This window comes from Papio anubis, chromosome 14 (genome assembly GCF_008728515.1).
Source record: "Papio anubis isolate 15944 chromosome 14, Panubis1.0, whole genome shotgun sequence".
Taxonomy (NCBI): domain Eukaryota; kingdom Metazoa; phylum Chordata; class Mammalia; order Primates; family Cercopithecidae; genus Papio; species Papio anubis.
This window is the reverse complement of record NC_044989.1, coordinates 106,068,006-106,085,256: the sequence shown is the minus strand read 5'-3', so window position 1 is coordinate 106,085,256 and position 17,251 is coordinate 106,068,006. Positions and strand designations below refer to the sequence as shown.

The 17,251-nt window shown below is 47.6% G+C and overlaps 1 protein-coding gene across 1 annotated transcript in view; it reads left to right on the top strand.

Annotated features, from left to right (window-relative positions):
* The window catches only part of LOC103877138 (translation initiation factor IF-2-like), an 82,986-nt gene that overhangs the window by 18,308 nt on the left and 47,427 nt on the right, over positions 1–17,251 (top strand). The gene's annotated exons all lie outside the window — the stretch shown is intronic.

The window sequence follows — 17,251 nt, the reverse complement described above, 5'->3', positions numbered from 1 at the left end:
TGTAAAAACAAATGATGAGGTAAATCTACACACGCTGATCCAGAACAAGCTCCTAGATAAAGTGAAGAAAAGTGAGTTGCCAAATAAGTTCGTGTAGTATGATCCCATTTCAATAAAAACAAAAAAGAGAAAGCTCTACATTCTTGTTTGTTTTTTGGTTTGTTTCGTTTCAGTTTTGTTTTTGTTTTTTTTTTTCTTTTTTAGGCAACTCTGTCACCCAGGCTAGAGTGCAGTGGTTGATCACAGCCCACTGCAGCCTCAACCTCCCAGACAAAAGCCATTCTCCCACCTCAACCTCCTGGGTAACTGGGACCACAGGCGCACGTCACCACACCCGGCTAATTTTTTGTATTTTTGGTAGAGATGGGGTTTCACCATGTTGCCCAGGCTGGTCTCCTGGGCTCAAGCAATCTGTCTCAGTCTCCCAAAGTGCTGGGATTGCAGGCATGAGCCACCGCACCTGGCCTACATTCTACATGAACATAAATGTGTATGAAAAGCTCTAAGAGAAAAAGTCCGGTTACAAATCAAGGAAAAAGCGTTGAACCACCAGAAGGAGATGGTGACTCAGTAAGCCTCAGGGCACCCCTCAGTTGGGGCTGTTGGGGAAGCGGGGGGACAAGGCTGCCACTACGCGGGATTTGACTGTGGTCTGGACTGTGAAGGAGAACCCCGAGGCTGGCTGAAGGTGTGGGGGAGCCATGGACCTGACAAGGAAGGAGAACGATGGGCCAGCAGGGAGGCTGCGGACTTCAGAGAGGAGGGATCTCAGGAAAAGCCCTGAGCAGGCCAAGAGGGGCGGGCTCAGGCTAGGTGGACACAAAGGCCCCGGTGACATTGACCACACCACTCAGGCTGGGGATTCCCTCTGCACCCTGTGCTGGCCGACCTGACTGGAATGGCTTCACCCACCCCTCCCCTGACCATCCTTGAGGCCCCTCAGGCCTCACTTCCTCCAGGAAGGCTTCCCAGATCCCCAGGCTGAATCAAGGGCTTCTCCCAGAGCCTCCCAGAACCTGGGCTCGCCTCTGGCCTTCACAGGCCTCATCAAGGCACCCACCCAACACTGGTGCCTCCCTGAAGCCAAGGAGTGGGCCTTGGCGGGCTCACGTTCCCCGCACCTGGCTCAGGCCTGGCCCGCAGTGTTGGCTGACGGACAGCCGGTGAGCTGTTTGCCCTGTGTCTCCATTGCTGGCCTTGGGTAGGTACCAGGCCTCCCTGGGGGAGCTGTGAGCCCTTATTACGGTTTAATCCCCATCTCTCTGAAAGGCAACATCCTGTCCTTCTCTTGCCCACCATCCCAGTGCAGGGGCCAGATTCTGCCCTGGCCAAGGGCCAGGCCGAACGGGGGAGGCCTGTCTCGGAGCAGGATGTAAGGGCGCCCACACAGCCCAGGATCTTTTTCCGTGGCTCAGAACTCGCTGTACCAGGTGGCTGCCTCTGCTGGGTGTCACCTTGCTTCTCACAGCCCCCTCTCTGCTCACATCCTGTTTCCACCCCTCCAACACTGCTGGGCCCCCGCGCCCCTGGTCTCCGCCCCCAGCTGCTGGGTTTTCACATGGCCTTTCCTGGGTTGTTCTAGGGGCACAGGCCTCTTATTTTTAGCTCCTTGGGGGCTGAAGGAATTTACATCTGAGTCTCCTCTCCTGAAGAGATAGACGGTTTCAGATGTGTCTAATGTGATCTCCCGGGCAGCCTCAGCCTAGGCCAGCACCAAGGCAGAGGGGAAGGAGTGAGGCGGCCAGCCCAGCATCCGGAAGCTCCAAGCCCGCTTCACCACCGGCACACCGTGTGGCCTCAGGCAGGGCCCACAAGCCAGCTGAGCCCCACTTTCCTCAGCTACCAAGTGGGAACCCTGGGGAGGTGACCCCACCGGTGTGAGCCAGGAATAAGGATGCCCATGGGACGGGCAGGGAGGCCCTGGAGATGCCAATGTCAGGGGAAGGAGCCCTCACTCTGGGCAGGAGCCTCATCTACCATATCATCCTGAGCACATTTATCACACATTTGTTATTTTCCCTAATTATCCCAGAAATTCCTCCACACTAGGAAATTTGGAACACACAGAAAAGATGGGAGAAGACAGTAATGCATTGCCCATAACCCATCACAGTTCCTATGTGGAGTTGCCCCCCTCCCCGAGCCCTTTGCAATGCACTCAGAACGAAAGGCAGGAGAGGAGGTTCCTTACTGAAAACAAAAGCATACTGTTAGCCAATAGGGCCTGGCAGGGAGCCCCAGGCAGTGTCCACTGGCCCTCCTCAGGCAGCATCAAGGGACCCAAGCCCCTCTCCCCCTTCTCTTCCTCCTTCCCGGCTCATCCCAGCAGCCGCTCCCTGGTGGCGGCGCTCCCAGAGCCCTGCAGTTTCTCCCCTCCCGAGGTGGGTGCGGGGTGGGCTGCAAGGCCGGGCCTGCCCCCAGGGGACGGCAGCAGACATCCTGCGGTGAATATGACTGGTGGTCACTGGTCCCAATCTCCTTCCTACCAGACGCAGAGTCTTGTCCTACTCAGACCTCTCACACTTGGCGAGCCATGTGACTTACTCCAGCCAATGAAACACCACCTCCAGACTTCGCAATAAAAAGCCCTGTGTGATTTTCCCACTTGCTCATCCTCTGCCATGCTGATGGAGAAGATCTCGAGTTCTCCAGGCACCGCAGCTGCATGACAGCCAGTCGGCCACATCCGAAGGGCTCTGCCTACTTTTCGACTGTTGACAACCCACTCCCTGTGGCCCTGTTCCACCACACCCCCAACTTCCATCCTAATTTTCAGTCTATTAAATGGTGGTGGCCACCCCACCACCACCTAGGTCCTCAGTTTCTCCTCAACCTTCAGACAGTTAGTGACGTGTACGCTGTTCACTCCACTCCTGTGGACCCTATTTATAATTTCATAAATAAAATAAACTATTATGAAATTATATTTTGGCATATACAAGGAATTTTTACAAATTAAGAAGAAAATCAGGGGAACTATAGGAAAAATATCAACATAAAAATGGTTATAGTCGACCGGACGCAGTGGCTTATGCTTATAATCCCAGCACTTTGGGAGGCCAAGGTGGGTAGAACACCTGAGGTCAGGAGTTCGAGACCAGCCTGGCCAACATGGTGAAACCCCGTCTCTACCAAAAATACAAAAAATAAAAACAAAAAATTAACCGGGCATGGTGGCAGGTCCCTGTAATCCCTCCCAGCTACTCGAGAGGCTGAGGCAGGAGATCTGCTTGAACCCGGGAGGTGGAGGTTGCAGTGAGCCAAGATGGGGCCACTGCACTCCAGCCTGGGCAATGGAGTGAGACTCCATCTCTAAGAAAAAAAAAAAAAAAAGGATTATAGTTACAATAGGCAATTCATGTAAGGGAAATCCCAATGGTTAACAAGTATAACAAGAAATATTTAACTCCCTAGTAATTACAGAAATCAAAATTATAACTGAGATATCCCTTGTATACCATCCAGATTGGAAAAACTAAATAAAAATAAAAAATAAAAGTCAGATAATATTGATCAAGCATGGTAGCTCACTCCTGTATTCGCAGCACTTTGGGAGGCCAAGGCAGGCAGATCACGTGAGGCCAGGAGTTCAAGACTAGCCTGGCCAACATGGCAAAACCGTCTCTTCTAAGAATACGAAAATCAGCTGAGAGTGGTGGCACATGTCTTTAATCCCATTACTTGGGAGGCTGAGGCAGGAGATTGCTTGAGCCAGGGAGGTGGAGGTTGCAGTGAGATGAGATCGTGCCACTGCACTCCAGCCTGGGTGACAGAACAAGACTCTATCTAAAAAATAAAAAAAAAGTCATGTAGGGAAAGCAACATGACACTATTGAGTAAAAAAGGAGTATACTGGCTACCCCCATATTAGCAAATCTTTCTGTCTCTTTAGTCTTAAAAAACAAAAAAAGCAAAAACACATTTCCTGTAAGGTATATGGAATAAGGCAAGGGAGAAAAAAAATAGGGGAGTGAGACTCCCATTCTGCCTCATATGAAATAAGAAATAATGTTAGAAACATCCTAAATGTCATCCAAGACCCTTACCTCATACCATATATAAAAATTAACTAACTGGAACAGATCAAAGACCTAAATGTAAAATCTGAAATTATACAATGTATAGAAGAAAAACATAGGAGAAAACATTTATATCTTGAACTGGACGAAGTTTTCTTAGAACACAAAAAAGCACAGGTCGGGCGTGGTGGCTCATGCCTGTAATCCCAGCACTTTGGGAGGCCGAGGTGGGCAGATCATAAGGTCAGGAGATCGAGACCATCCTGGCCAACATGGTGAAACCCTGTCTCTACTAAAAATATAAAAATTAACAGGGTGTAGTGGCACGTGCCTGTAATCCCAGCTACTCAGGAGGCTGAGGCATGAGAATTGTTTGAACCGAGGAGGTGGAGGTTGCAGTGAGCTGAGATTGTACCACTGCACTCCAGCCTGGCAACCGAGCAAGACTCCATCTCAAAAAAAAAAACAAATCACACACACAAAAATAAACAATTGATAAACTGAACTTCGTCAAAATTAAAACCTTTTACTCTTTGAAAGACATCATAAAAAAACAAAAGGCCTGCTGGATGCAGTGACTCATGCCTGTAATCCCAGCACTTTGGGAGACCAAGGCAGTGGATCATGAGGTCAGAAGACCAGACTGGCCAACATAGTGAAAACCCCATCTCTACTAAAAGTACAAAAATTAGCTAGGCATGGTGGTGCACGCCTGTAGTCCCAGCTACCCGGGAGGCTGAGGCGGGACAATCTCTTGAACCCGGAAGGCGGAGGTTGCATTGAGCGAAGATCATGCCATTGCACTCCAGCCTGGGCAATGGATCAAGACTCCATCTTAAAAACAAAACAAAACAAAACAACACAAAAAGGCAAGCCAAGACAGGGAAGAAAATATTACCAACACACATATCATACAAAGGACACATATCTACACATCTAAAATATATAAATACATGATTCAACAATAAAAGGACAAATAATCTGATTTTTAACTGAGTGAAGGTTTTGAATAACCATTCCCTCAAAGAAGATACGCAAATGGCCAATAAACACATGAAAAGATGCTCAACATCATTAGTCATTAGAGAAATGCAATTCAAAACCACAATGAGATAATATTTCACACACACAGGGAAATATTGGGTAGACAGAATAAGTGGGTAGAATGGGTAGAATTCTAGGGATGGGTAGAATAAAGGGATGGGTAGAATAAAGAACAAGTGTTGTTGAGGATGTGGAGAAGGTGCAACCCTCATAAATTGCTGGTGTGAATGTCAAATGGTGCAGCTGCTTTGGAAAATAGTTTCGTGATTACTCAAAAAGTTAAACATCCAGTAACCATGTTACAGGTAGTCAGACAGGCGTGAGCTGGGCAGAGAGGACTCTCCCCCAACCCAGTAGGAATGTCGAGTGGTGGTTCGGCAGTTAGTGCATTGCCTCTCTAACAGTGATAAATTGGCAGCTGGCCCCAGCGAGAGCCCATTTCCTGACGGTCCACACCTATTGCACTAACGTATTAATTAAAAGCAGGTACCAGGGAGAAGCAACTTCCGAGACATATGCATTAAGAGACAAAATGATGGACCTCCTGGGGGCCCGCCACCAGAAAAGGGAAGAAAGCCTCAGATGGGCACGCACACAGCTTCCTAAACACACTGCACGTGCTCACTTCCCAAGGGTAAGGAGGGCACTGCGCATGTGGGAAGCCCACTTGTGGGAAGAATCATGGGAAAGGGGCACAAGGCACCAGAAGTGGGCGAGCCTATAAAGTCCTCGGATCAAGGTTAAACATCACACTTGTTCTTTGAGTTGCCGGCTTGGGCCTCTTCGAAGCTTACTTTACTTTCTTTCCTGTTCTAAAGCCTTTTAAAATAAACTTCCATTCCTGCTCTGAAAATTTGCCTTGATCTCTTTTTTTGACCTCAGTCGAATTATTTCTTCTGAGGAGGCAAGCACTGAGGTTGCTGCAGACCCGTACAGATTCGCCGGTAACTCTGATACCTTCCACCAGTAATAACCACAGGACCCAGCAATCCCACTCCTCCTTATACCCGAGAGAATTATACACATATGTCTTTACAAAGTGTGTACATGAGTGTTCATCAACGGCATTATTCACAATAGCCACAAAGTGGAAAACGACCCAAATGCCCAGCAATGAATGAATGGACAAAATATGGTCATCTACACAGTAGAATATTGTTCGGCCCAGTGGCTCTCGCCTATGATAACACACACACACACACACACACACACACACAGAACCCTGGGAGAGTGAGACCCCATCTCAAACACACACACACACACACACACACACACACACACACACAGAGAACCCTGGGAGACAGAGTGACTTCATCACACACACACACACACACACACACACACACACACACAGAGAACCCTGGGAGGCAGAGTGAGACTCCATCTCACACAGACACACACACAACCCTGGGAGAGTGAAACTCCATCTCAAAAACAAAAAAAAAGAAACACACACACACACAACCACAACAAGCTAAACAAATGAAAAACCAAGTACCGGCTCTAGGAAAACAAAAAGTAGTGCTAGAAAATAGTGTAGTGTCTTGCCTGTGATATTCCCATGCTCATAATACTGTAAATGCTAATTAATGCTGTAACTAAGTCAGTATAATTAAGAACTCTGGGAGAAAGAAGGGATAAGGGGGTGGGGAGGGGAAGGCAGAGCTAAGTCATTGCGAGGGGCGGGGGTAGGAAGAAAGGGTCTTCATATAATGCCTAAAATGAAAAAGCAAGGAGGGGCGATATAAGCACATTATTTAGAGACCTGGAGGCAAATATCAGTATAATATGCTGGGAGAGGTGAAACGGGCTGTCCCAGGGAGGGCAAATGGTGGGAGGAGTTTTCATAACAAACTTTAAGAACGATTTGATTTTTTTTTTTTTTTTTTTTTTTTTTTTAAGACGGAGTCTCACTCTGTTGCCCAGGCAGAGGGAGCGCAATGGCGCCATCTTGGCTCACTGCAACCTCCGCCTCCCTGGTTCAAGCCTCCGGAGTAGCTGGGGTTACAGGTGCCCACCACCATGCCCAGCTAATTTTTTCTAGTTTTAGTAGAGACGGGTTTCACCGTGTTGACCAGGCTGGTCTCGAACTCCTGACCTCAAGTGATCCACCTGCCCCGGCCTTCCAAAGTGCTGCAATTACAGGCATAAACCATAGTGCCCGGCCATGACTTTTCAAACTATGTGCACAAATATTTGGATAAAAATGCAAGGAAGGAGAAAAAATGGTTTTTTAGTTTTTTGGGTTTTTTTTGAGATGGAGTCTTGCTCTGTTGCCCAGGCTGGAGTGCAGTGGTGCGATCTCGGCTCACTATAATCTCTGCCTCCCAGGTTCAAGCGATTCTTGTGCCTCAGCCTCCCAAGTAGCTGGGATTACAGACATGCACCACCACACCCAGCTTATTTTTGTATTTTTAGTAGAAAATACTAAGGAGTGCTGAGATTACAGGTGTGAGCCAACGTGCCCAGCCAGAAAAAATGTACGTACAAATACAAGTGGAGAAAAATACACTGATGCTCTGGGTTGTACAGATTATGTAATTTTTCTTTATATTTTTATGTGTAAAAGAAATGCATAAGTTAGGCCAGGTGCAGTGGCTCATGCCTGTAATCCCAAGCACTTTGGGAGGCCAAGGTGGGTGGATCACCTGAGGTCGGGAGTTCAAGACCAGCCTGGCCAACATGGTGAAATGTCTGTACTAAAAATACAAAAATTAGCCGGGCCTGGTGGCGTGCACCTGCAGTCCCAGCTACTGGCGGGGGGCTGAGGCATGAGAGTTGCTTGAGTCTGGTAGGTGAAGGTTGCAGTGAGCCGAGATTGTGCCACTGCACTCCAGCCTGGGCGATGGAGTGAAAGTCCGTCTTAAAAAAAAAAAAAAAAGAAAGAAATGCATAAGTGCATTACCTTTTAGTCTCTTAATTCATACTGTAGAAAACAAAAGCATATGAAGACAAGATCCAAAGGAGTATCCAGAACATTCTGGGCAATGAACCAGCAGGCCGCTGGTGTAACTACGTTCGAGACGGTTGGTCTCAGGAACAGTCACGGCTCACCCAGTCCTGCTCTGTCCCTGCTACACAGGACCGAGGCTTCGCCGCTTCTCGATGCCGGGCTGTGCAATTCTGTCCAGGCCGGGTCACCTCCCCAGCTGCTTTATAATTCCTGCGAAAGTCCTAAGGCCTTCAGTAAGTCCTTGCTGATTATCACCTCATCACACCTTCTTTCCTAGGCACAGAAATACAGGAAGCAATCATGAGTTGTCATAAGAAGTGGAGGGGTCGTAACCGGAGCATTGGAACATGAGGCAGCTGGGTCCTCCGAGTGGCCTGGCAGTCCTGGCTCATTCCGGAGTGACCAACCCACCTTCCTAGGCGGAACACTGGACTGGCCTCCAGGAGCAGGAGGGCGACGAGGGAAAAGGCAGCTCATCCAAGCTGCTGTCTAGTTACGTCCATCTGTCCATCTGTCTCCTCGGCAAACGCATTCTTAGTCATCACCCGGAGCCTGTGACTCTCCCAGTTGTCCAAAGGGACAAACCCTTGGCCTCCTCTTCCCACCGGTGCACTGCTACGCACACCCGCACCGGCAGTGGCCGTCTGACCCGCTTCCTCCCTTTCATTCATAGGACTTGATGCAAATTAAGGCTCTGAGGGGATGATGGTGCCCATCTAGACCCACACTGAACTGTCAGTTGTCAGGAGCTGTAAAATCCTTCCAGCAGCCACCGGCAGGCTGACTCCTCGTGGGTGGCACAGCCCTGCCCCCTGCTGCTCACCACGGAAGCTGCATGATAGGGCACCCTGGATGGGCTGGGAGTCTTTCTGGACTCCACTGGGACAGTGGCCTCCAGACACTGATTTTGAAAATTCATCTCTTAAATTGAGTTATCTGCAGATCTCCCCTTGTTCTAGATTGAATTGTATCCCTCTAAAATTCATGTGCTGAAGGCCTAATCCCCAGTATCTCGGAATGTGACCGTATTTGAAGACAGGGCGTTACAGATATAGTTAAGACCAAGTCATAATGAAGGAGTGTGGTCCCTAATGCAATGTGACTGGTGCCCTTATTAAAAGGAAATGTGGGCAAGATGTGCATGCAGGGAACACAAAGGCGGGGACTGCGGTGATACAGCTCACACGCCAGCAACCATGAGAGGCTGGGACAGAGTCCTAGAACCTTCTCCCTCACTGCCCTCAGAAGGGGCCAGCCCTGCTCACACCTTGCTCTAGGGCTTCCAGCCTCCAAAAATGTGAGACAATAAATTTCTGTTGTTTAAGCCACTCAGTTTCTGGTATTTTGTTACAGCAGCTGATTATGACCAAACGAATACACTCCTCGTCCAGGGTGTTCTTAGGGTAGTTGGGAGTGGTTTTAAGGCTTTACAGCATGTGTATGATCAATTCTAAAGATTTCTCCAAAAACTTCGTCAAGAAATTACACAGTGAAATGGAAAATGCACTGGATCCCAGAAGACCAAGGTTTTAGACCAGGGAAGAGCTGTGTGACTTGGAACAAATGCTGGGCTCTGAGCATCATTGATAAATGAAAGATCTGTACGTGATGCCCTCTAAAGCGCCTTTCAGCATTAAACGACATTTGTTTAAATATTGCGTTCAATCCTGCATAGGGAAATGCAAACTGAAATATACACACACACCCTGAACAGTCCTAAGTCCCCAAAAGCACAGAACATTTTAAGACAAAAAAAAAAAAAAAAGGGGCAGGCGCGGTGGCTCACACCTGTAATCCCAGCACTTTGGGAGGCTGAGGCAGGCGGATCACCTGAGGTCAGGAGTTCGAGACCAGCCTGGACAACGTGGTGAAACCCCATCTCTACCAAAAATATAAACATGAGCTGGGCGTGGTGGCGGGCGCCTGTAATCCCAGCTACTCAGGAGGCCGAGGCAGGCGCGTCGCTTGAACCTGGGAGTCAGAACTTGCAGTGAGCCAAGATCATGCCATTGCACTCCAGCCTAGGCGACAGAGCCAGACTCCATCTCAAAAAACAAAACGAAACACCAGGCTGCCCAGGAGCTTGCTGACGAGCTCAGGTGGCGGCAGTGGGACAAACAGAGCCAAGCGAATGCCCACCTGCCTGCGTGATCACTCGACACCCTGTGAATGGGCTTCCCGTGTGTTTTGCTTTCAGTGGAGATGACCCTGGTCAGGCTAGCGAGGCCTGACTCGTCCTGCTGGCATGTATTTCTTGGAACGCTAAATGTGTCTTTCTCTTGGGAGGCTTGTTAGACACTGAGTTCAACCAACTCTGGTCTCTGACATGGTGGCGTTTCCCAGCCCACAGAACGGAGGTGCAGCTCCTGGGACACAGAAATGCACACAGCTGACCACGCTGGAGTCACCTGGGAACACCCCAACCTGCACCCACATAGTTCCCACTTCTGTATCTTCTTTTTTTTTTTGAGACGGAGTCTCACTCTGTCGCCCAGGCTGGAGTGCAGTGGCGTGATCTCGGCTCACTGTAACCTCCGCCTCCCGAGTTCAAGCGATTCTCCTGCCTCAGTCTCCCCAGTAGCTGGGACTACAGGTGTGCACCGCTAAGCCCAGCTAATTTTTGTATTTTTGGTAGAGACAGGGTTTCACCATGTTGGCCAGGCTTGTTTTGAACTGCTGACCACAGGTGATCCACCTGCCTCGGCCTCCCAAAGTGCTGGGATTACAGGTGTGAGCACCACGCCTGGCCCACTTCTATATCTCCTGATGGAAAGGGAAGATTGAACACATCGGAACAAAAGGAAACTGGATACCAAAATAGTACTTTCTTCCTCTCCCATCACCTAAACTTTCCAAATGAATCCTGACCTCCAGATGTAGAACCACAGCCTAAGCAACTACTAATCACGTGCATATGGGAATGGGAAGTATGCCAGATACCTGTGTTAACCTAGACAACACTTGTGTTCCAAGAGGGAAGCAAGTTAGACAACAAAAATATCAGACACAAGATGTTTAGAAAGTAGAAACAGAAAGATACAATGAAAAAAAAAAAAGAAAACCCAAAACACACAAATAAGGGCAGGGACAGAAAGTGGATCTAGAAATGAAGCAAAAATACAAGTGCAGCAAGGTGCAGTGGGGCTCACGCCTGTAATCCCAGCACTTTGGGAGGCCGAGGGGGGCAGATCACGAGGTCAGGAGATCAAGACCATCCTGGCCAACATGGTGAAACCCCGTCTCTACTAAAAATACAAAAATTAGCCGGGTGTGGTGGCACACCTGTATTCCCAGCTACTTGGGAGGCTGAGTCAGGAGAATCGCTTGAACCTGGGAGGCGGAGGTTGCAGTGCGCCGAGATTGCACCATTGCACTTCCAGCCTGGCAACAGAGCGAGACTGTCTCAAAAAAAAAAAAAAAAAAAAAAAAAAAAAGCATGTCTGAGAGTCCTATTCTGGACACCGAGGCCAAGCAGATTTCTTCAGAGGGTCCTCAACAAGAACTAAATGTCTAAATTCCTGAGGAAAGAGGCACCACTGATTGGAGATGTGCAAAGGTTATTAGGGTTTTCAAAAAGGGGATGAATTACAGACCAATTGGCTTGATGTTGATGCCAAGTAAATTCTACATCTACTGAGTTCTAGACTAGTGAAAGTTCTAAAACATCTACTGGCAATTTTTTCCTTTTTAACTGAACTGTTTGGTCCTTTGAAGTGATTCATTTAAAGTTATTTTCATCTGTAATTTGGCTAAGACTCCCAGCTGTCCTCCATTTCCATTCTCCCTGTCTTGTCCAGCAAATCACCTCTGAATTTTAACTGGGCACATAGCTGCTTAAAATCGAGACTATTTCCCAGCAGCTGGTGTTCTTTCAAAGTGCGGCCATTGGCTGTAGGTAAAAATTGAAAGTGTCTTCAAAGGCAGAGGCCATCCTCTTCTCCCTTTGTTCCTTCCCACTGGTGGAACAGACATGATGGCTGGAGGTGAAGCCGGGCCCGCTGGGGCACTGGGAACACAGACACGGTCCCTTCCCCGGGGATGTCTACGTCCCAGGGAACAGAATGGGGTCTAGCCCTGGGCTCTGCATTTTAGGAAGGGCATTGACAAACTCTAGTAATTTCCAGAAACGTAATCAGGAGAAGACCATGAAAATGTACTGAATGCTATGTCTCAGACACCAGTCTAAGTACTTTCCATGTATTATGTAATCTTCACAGTAACCACACAAGGTAGGTACTCATTTTCCTTTTACAGATGAGGAAAAAGGTTCATTAACTTGTCTAAAGTCACACAGCCTTTGACTCTAGCTACAGAGTCCTTATTTTGAACCGCTTCACCAGTGCTTCTCAAACGTTACTGCACATTAGGATCCCTGAAAACTTAAAAAAAAAAACAGGATGCTTGGGTCCCACCCTCAGATTCTGATGGAACTGTAATTCCACCTTGGTGGAAGCCATATGGAGAAGATAGCAGGAGCCTGGGACCAGGAGGACTGCAGAGCTGTCTATCATAACAGTCCTGGACTGGCTACACTCACAAGAATGTTTCAGCCGCATGGTAGCCTCTATTCCTCGAGGCTGAACATAATCCTAAACTCCCATACACAGCAGAATTTTAAGATATGACAAAATGCATTTACTGAAAAACATCTACACATTATACTTTTTCTTTTTTTTTTTTTTTGAGACGGAGTTTCGCTCTTGTTGGCAGGCTGGATGGAGTGCAATGGTGCAATCTCAGCTCCCCACAACCTCCACCCCCCAAGTTCAGGCAATTCTACTGCCTCAGCCTCCCAAGCAGCTGGGACTACTGGCATGCCCCCACCACGCCCGGCTACATTTTGTATTTTTAATAGAGATAGGGTTTTGCTATGTTGGCCAGGCTGGTCTCAAACTCCTGACCTCAGGTGATCTGCCCGCCTTGGCCTCCCAAAATGCTGGGATTACAGACGTGAGCCACCGCGCCCGGCCCACATATTCAAACACTCAGCCTACCTTTTTTAGGTATGGTTAGGCCAGGTGTGGTGGTTAACGCCTGTAATCTCAGCACTTTGGGAGGCTAAGGCAGGTGGATCATGAGTTCAGGAGTTCAAGACCAGCGTGACCAAGATAATAAAACCCTGTCTCTACTAAAAATACAAAAATCAGCTGGGCATGGTGGTGGGTGCCTGTAATCCCAGCTACTCGGGAGGCTGAGGCAGAGAATTGCTTGAACCCAGGAGGCAGAGGATGCAGTGAGCTGAGATCCAGCCATTGCACGCCAGCCTGGGCGACAGAGCGAGACTCCGTGTCAAAAAAAAAAAAAAAAAAAGTGGGTAATAAAGTTAAGTCATTTATATATTGTCTGTTTAAAAATGTTTTCGTGTATTTGTGGGCCACAGTCAACGCTGAGGTTATTAAAGCAGCCGTGACAGTGGACAGCCTGGGGGCTCTATCTGAATGATGCCGTATCAAGTACCCGCTGAGGCCTGTAGGGATAGTACATTTGCATTAAGATGACTTTCATCCACATGTTACTGCTTGATTTTTAAAAGGTTTTCAAGTTTATTCATTAGAAATCATAGTTCTCAGATTTTATTGCTATTTGCACTTTGAGAAGACTTCTGTCCTATCATGGTGGGTTCAGAGACTGGTAACCTTGAAATTAAATACCTTTAGAAAACATTATTTCAAGATGTCCCTGTCCCCATCCCTTCATTACACAGTGTGGTACTGGGAGTGGTGTATATTCTGAAGTTCTCCAGAAAAAAATGATTCCAGATACTCATAGAAACAGAACTCAAACAATTAGTGAAAGAGATAAAGTTCAAGCAACTGGCTATTATATTAGATGGAACTAGAGGGTAAGAAGTGTAAACCACATAAAATTTAACACAGAAAGCAAGCCTAGGCCAGGCACAGTGGCTCACGCCTATAATTCCAGTGCTTTGGGAGGCCAAGGTGGGAAGATCGCTTAAGGCCAGGAGTTCTGATACCAGCCTGGGCAACATGGTGAAAGCCCACCTATACAATAAATAAATTATCCAGGTGTGGTGGCTTGCACCTGTAGTCCCAGCAGAGGCAGAAGGATGGCCTGAGCCCAGGGAGTTCAAGGCTGCAGTAAGCTGCTACTGTGCCACTGCAATCCAGCCTGGGTGACACAGTTGGACTCTCTGAGAAAACAAAAAGCAAGCAAGCCAGCCAGCCTAGGCCAGGCACAGTGGCTTATATCTGTAATTCCAATACTTTGGGAGATCTAGGCGGGAGGATCACTTGAGGTCAGGAGTTTGAGACCAGCCTGGGCAACGCAGTGAGACCCCATCTCCACAAAAAATTAGATGGGAATAGTGGTGCATGCCTGTGGTTAGTCCCAGCTACTCGGGAGGCTGACGTGGGAGTTCACTTGAGTCCAGGAGTTCAAAGCTGCAGTGAGATCTGATGGCACCACAACACTCCAGCCTGGGCACCAGCGAGACTACCCCAAAAAATAAAATTTTTAAAAAGCAAGCTCATGGGACACATATTCTCAAGATTTCCTGAGGGCTGCGTCACCAGCCAAAAAATAAAAATAATTTTAAAAAATTAAAAATGAAGCAAGCTATGATCCAAGCTTCCAAACAAATCAACTACCCCCGGGGTAAGAATCTGGCAGTATTTATAAACATTAAGCTTTAGGGGGAAAATAAAAAAGTTTTAAAAACTAAGTTTTAAGCCACGCTGCCGGCTGTCTCTGGAGATGTTAGAGCTAGGTCTGTATCCTGGCTGTCACTTCCTGTGTGACCCTGAGCAAGAAAATTACTTAACCTCTCATGCCTTCTCCTCATTTTGTAGATGAGGCGCTAGCTACATACTCAGGGCTATAGAATTAGATGAAGGCATGAAGTGTGGTGCCTGGCACAGATGCTCAGTAATGGTGGCTATTATTGGCTAATCTCAAACTCAGCAGAAACCAACGGTAAGACAACTTACATCAGTAGTAGCGGATCTAGGGAGACTGTTACCTCTCTAGCCTATTTTGTCTCCCTTTGATCACATTCAACATTTGACGCTTGTTCATGTACACAGAACACTCACTTGCCCCTAGAGGTTTCAACGGTCCGGAGGGGCGGGGGGCAGAGGCCAAAGCTTCCCAAGCGCAGCCAAGCTTGAAGATCACTCCTCTACTTCCATTATATAAAGCACAGGTGAAGTTACAAAAGGCAGACGACTGTTCTAGATGAAAAGTGGCCAAAGAAAGCTGGGCACAGTGGCTCATGCCTGTAATCCCGGCAGTTTGGGAGGCCAAGACAGGTGGATCACTTGAGGTCAGGCATTTGAGACCAGCCTGGCCAACATGGTGAAACACTATCTCTATTAAAAATACAAAAATTAGCTGGGCGTGGCGGGGGTGGTGGTACGCACCTATAATTCCAGCTACTTGGGAGGCTGAGGCAGAATTGCTTGAACCTGGGAGACAGAGGTTGCAGTGAGCTGAGATTGCATCAATGCACGCCAGCCTGGGTGACAGAGCAACACTCTGTCTCAAAAAAAAAAAAAAAAAAAGTGGCCAAAGACAAATGAAACACATGATACTTAATTAATCTTGGGTTGGGGAGGCTATAAAAGTCATTTTGGAAATTTTAATATTGTATTATCAGATATTGTGATATTGTTATCAGATATTGTGATATTGTTATCTGATATCACATATCAGATATGTGATATATGTGTGCTCACAGTATTGTGGCTACACAGAACATCTGTATTATAAAAAGCCTGCTGAACTATTTAGGGGTGAAATACCATGATGCTTGCATCCTACTTTCAAATGATCGTGACACTGTATATAGTAACAGAAAGCACACACAGCAGATGTTAAACACCAGCAAAGGGTATACAAAATAGTTGCTTACTCTTTTAACTTTTACATATATATATATACACACACACACACATATATATATATATTTTTAAATAAAAACCTCATACTAACACTCAGCCCACAGTCACCACGCTGTGAATTATGTGACGGCTAAGCCCACACTAGCTATTAAAGCATCACTACTTCCCTATTGTATGGTTCTCCTGTTCATAAAACACTCAGTGCTGCTGTCTCACAACATGTGTCTACACAAAACTACCCAATAAAAACTGCAAGGCCTATAGAAAAATGGGTTTAGGTGTTCAACACTCAAAATCTTTGTGACACATAAAAAGGTAGCAGTTTCATATATGTCAATGGTTAAGAAATAAAGCAGTCTACCTTGACCTGCACTCTGCAGGCAGAAACCCACCGGACAGCCCACCCAGCTCCCACACCTACCACCCTGTGTGAAGAGGAAGAGAACAGAAGACAAAGTGAGAGAAAAGACAGAGAAAATGAAAAAAGATGAGGTTGGGCGCGAGGTTCATGCCTATAATCCCAGCACTTCGGGAGGCTGAGGCAGGCGGATCACTTAAGGTCAGGAGTATGACACCAGCCTGGCTAACATGGTGAGAGCCCATCTCTACTAAAAATCCAAAAATTAGCCAGGCTTGGTGGCACACACCTGTAGTCCCAGATACCAGGGAGGCTGAGACAGGAGAACTGCTTGAACTTGGGAGGTAGAGGTTGCAGTGAGCCAAGGTCCCGTCACTGGACTCCAGCCTGGGCGAGAGTGAGACTCCTGTCTCAAAGAAGAAAAAAAAAAATTAGAGAGGTAAAATACAAATGAGGTTGAAAGAGGAGAATAAAGAGCAGAGTGTGAGGCAGAGCCAGGATGGCCAATGGAAGGGCTTCAGCTGGCAACCATGAAATGAGGCGCGCGGTTCTCTGGAATCAGATGGGGGTACACCACACAGGGACGTGTGCCTCGTGTTCCTATGCAGCTCAGTTCAACTGTGGTGCTTCTGTGTTCGCCTAGTGCTTCCCACAGGCAAAATGACACATAAATTCACGTTACGCTCAGAGCATGCTAGCAGAACTGCCCCTCTGCCAAGGGCGCTGACTTGGCCCTCTCCTCAACCCTAGACCGCAGGCCTGCTTCTGTCCCGATTTCTACCACCTGCTAAGCTCTGGCACTGCTCCCTCCAAAGTGATCCTTCTTTAAAGGGAAAGGATATGGATCAGTGTATCAAGCTAAGGAAGTGGATATAGGTGGTTTATTTTCAGTTGCCAAGCAGGTCACCTGGAAAGGGCTCATGGTCTAGGCAAACTGTGTCAGCCACTATCTACCAAGAACGAACAAGCCCTGCCACTTCCACCTCCCAAGTCTCAAGAGTAAAAATTCTTTTCGACT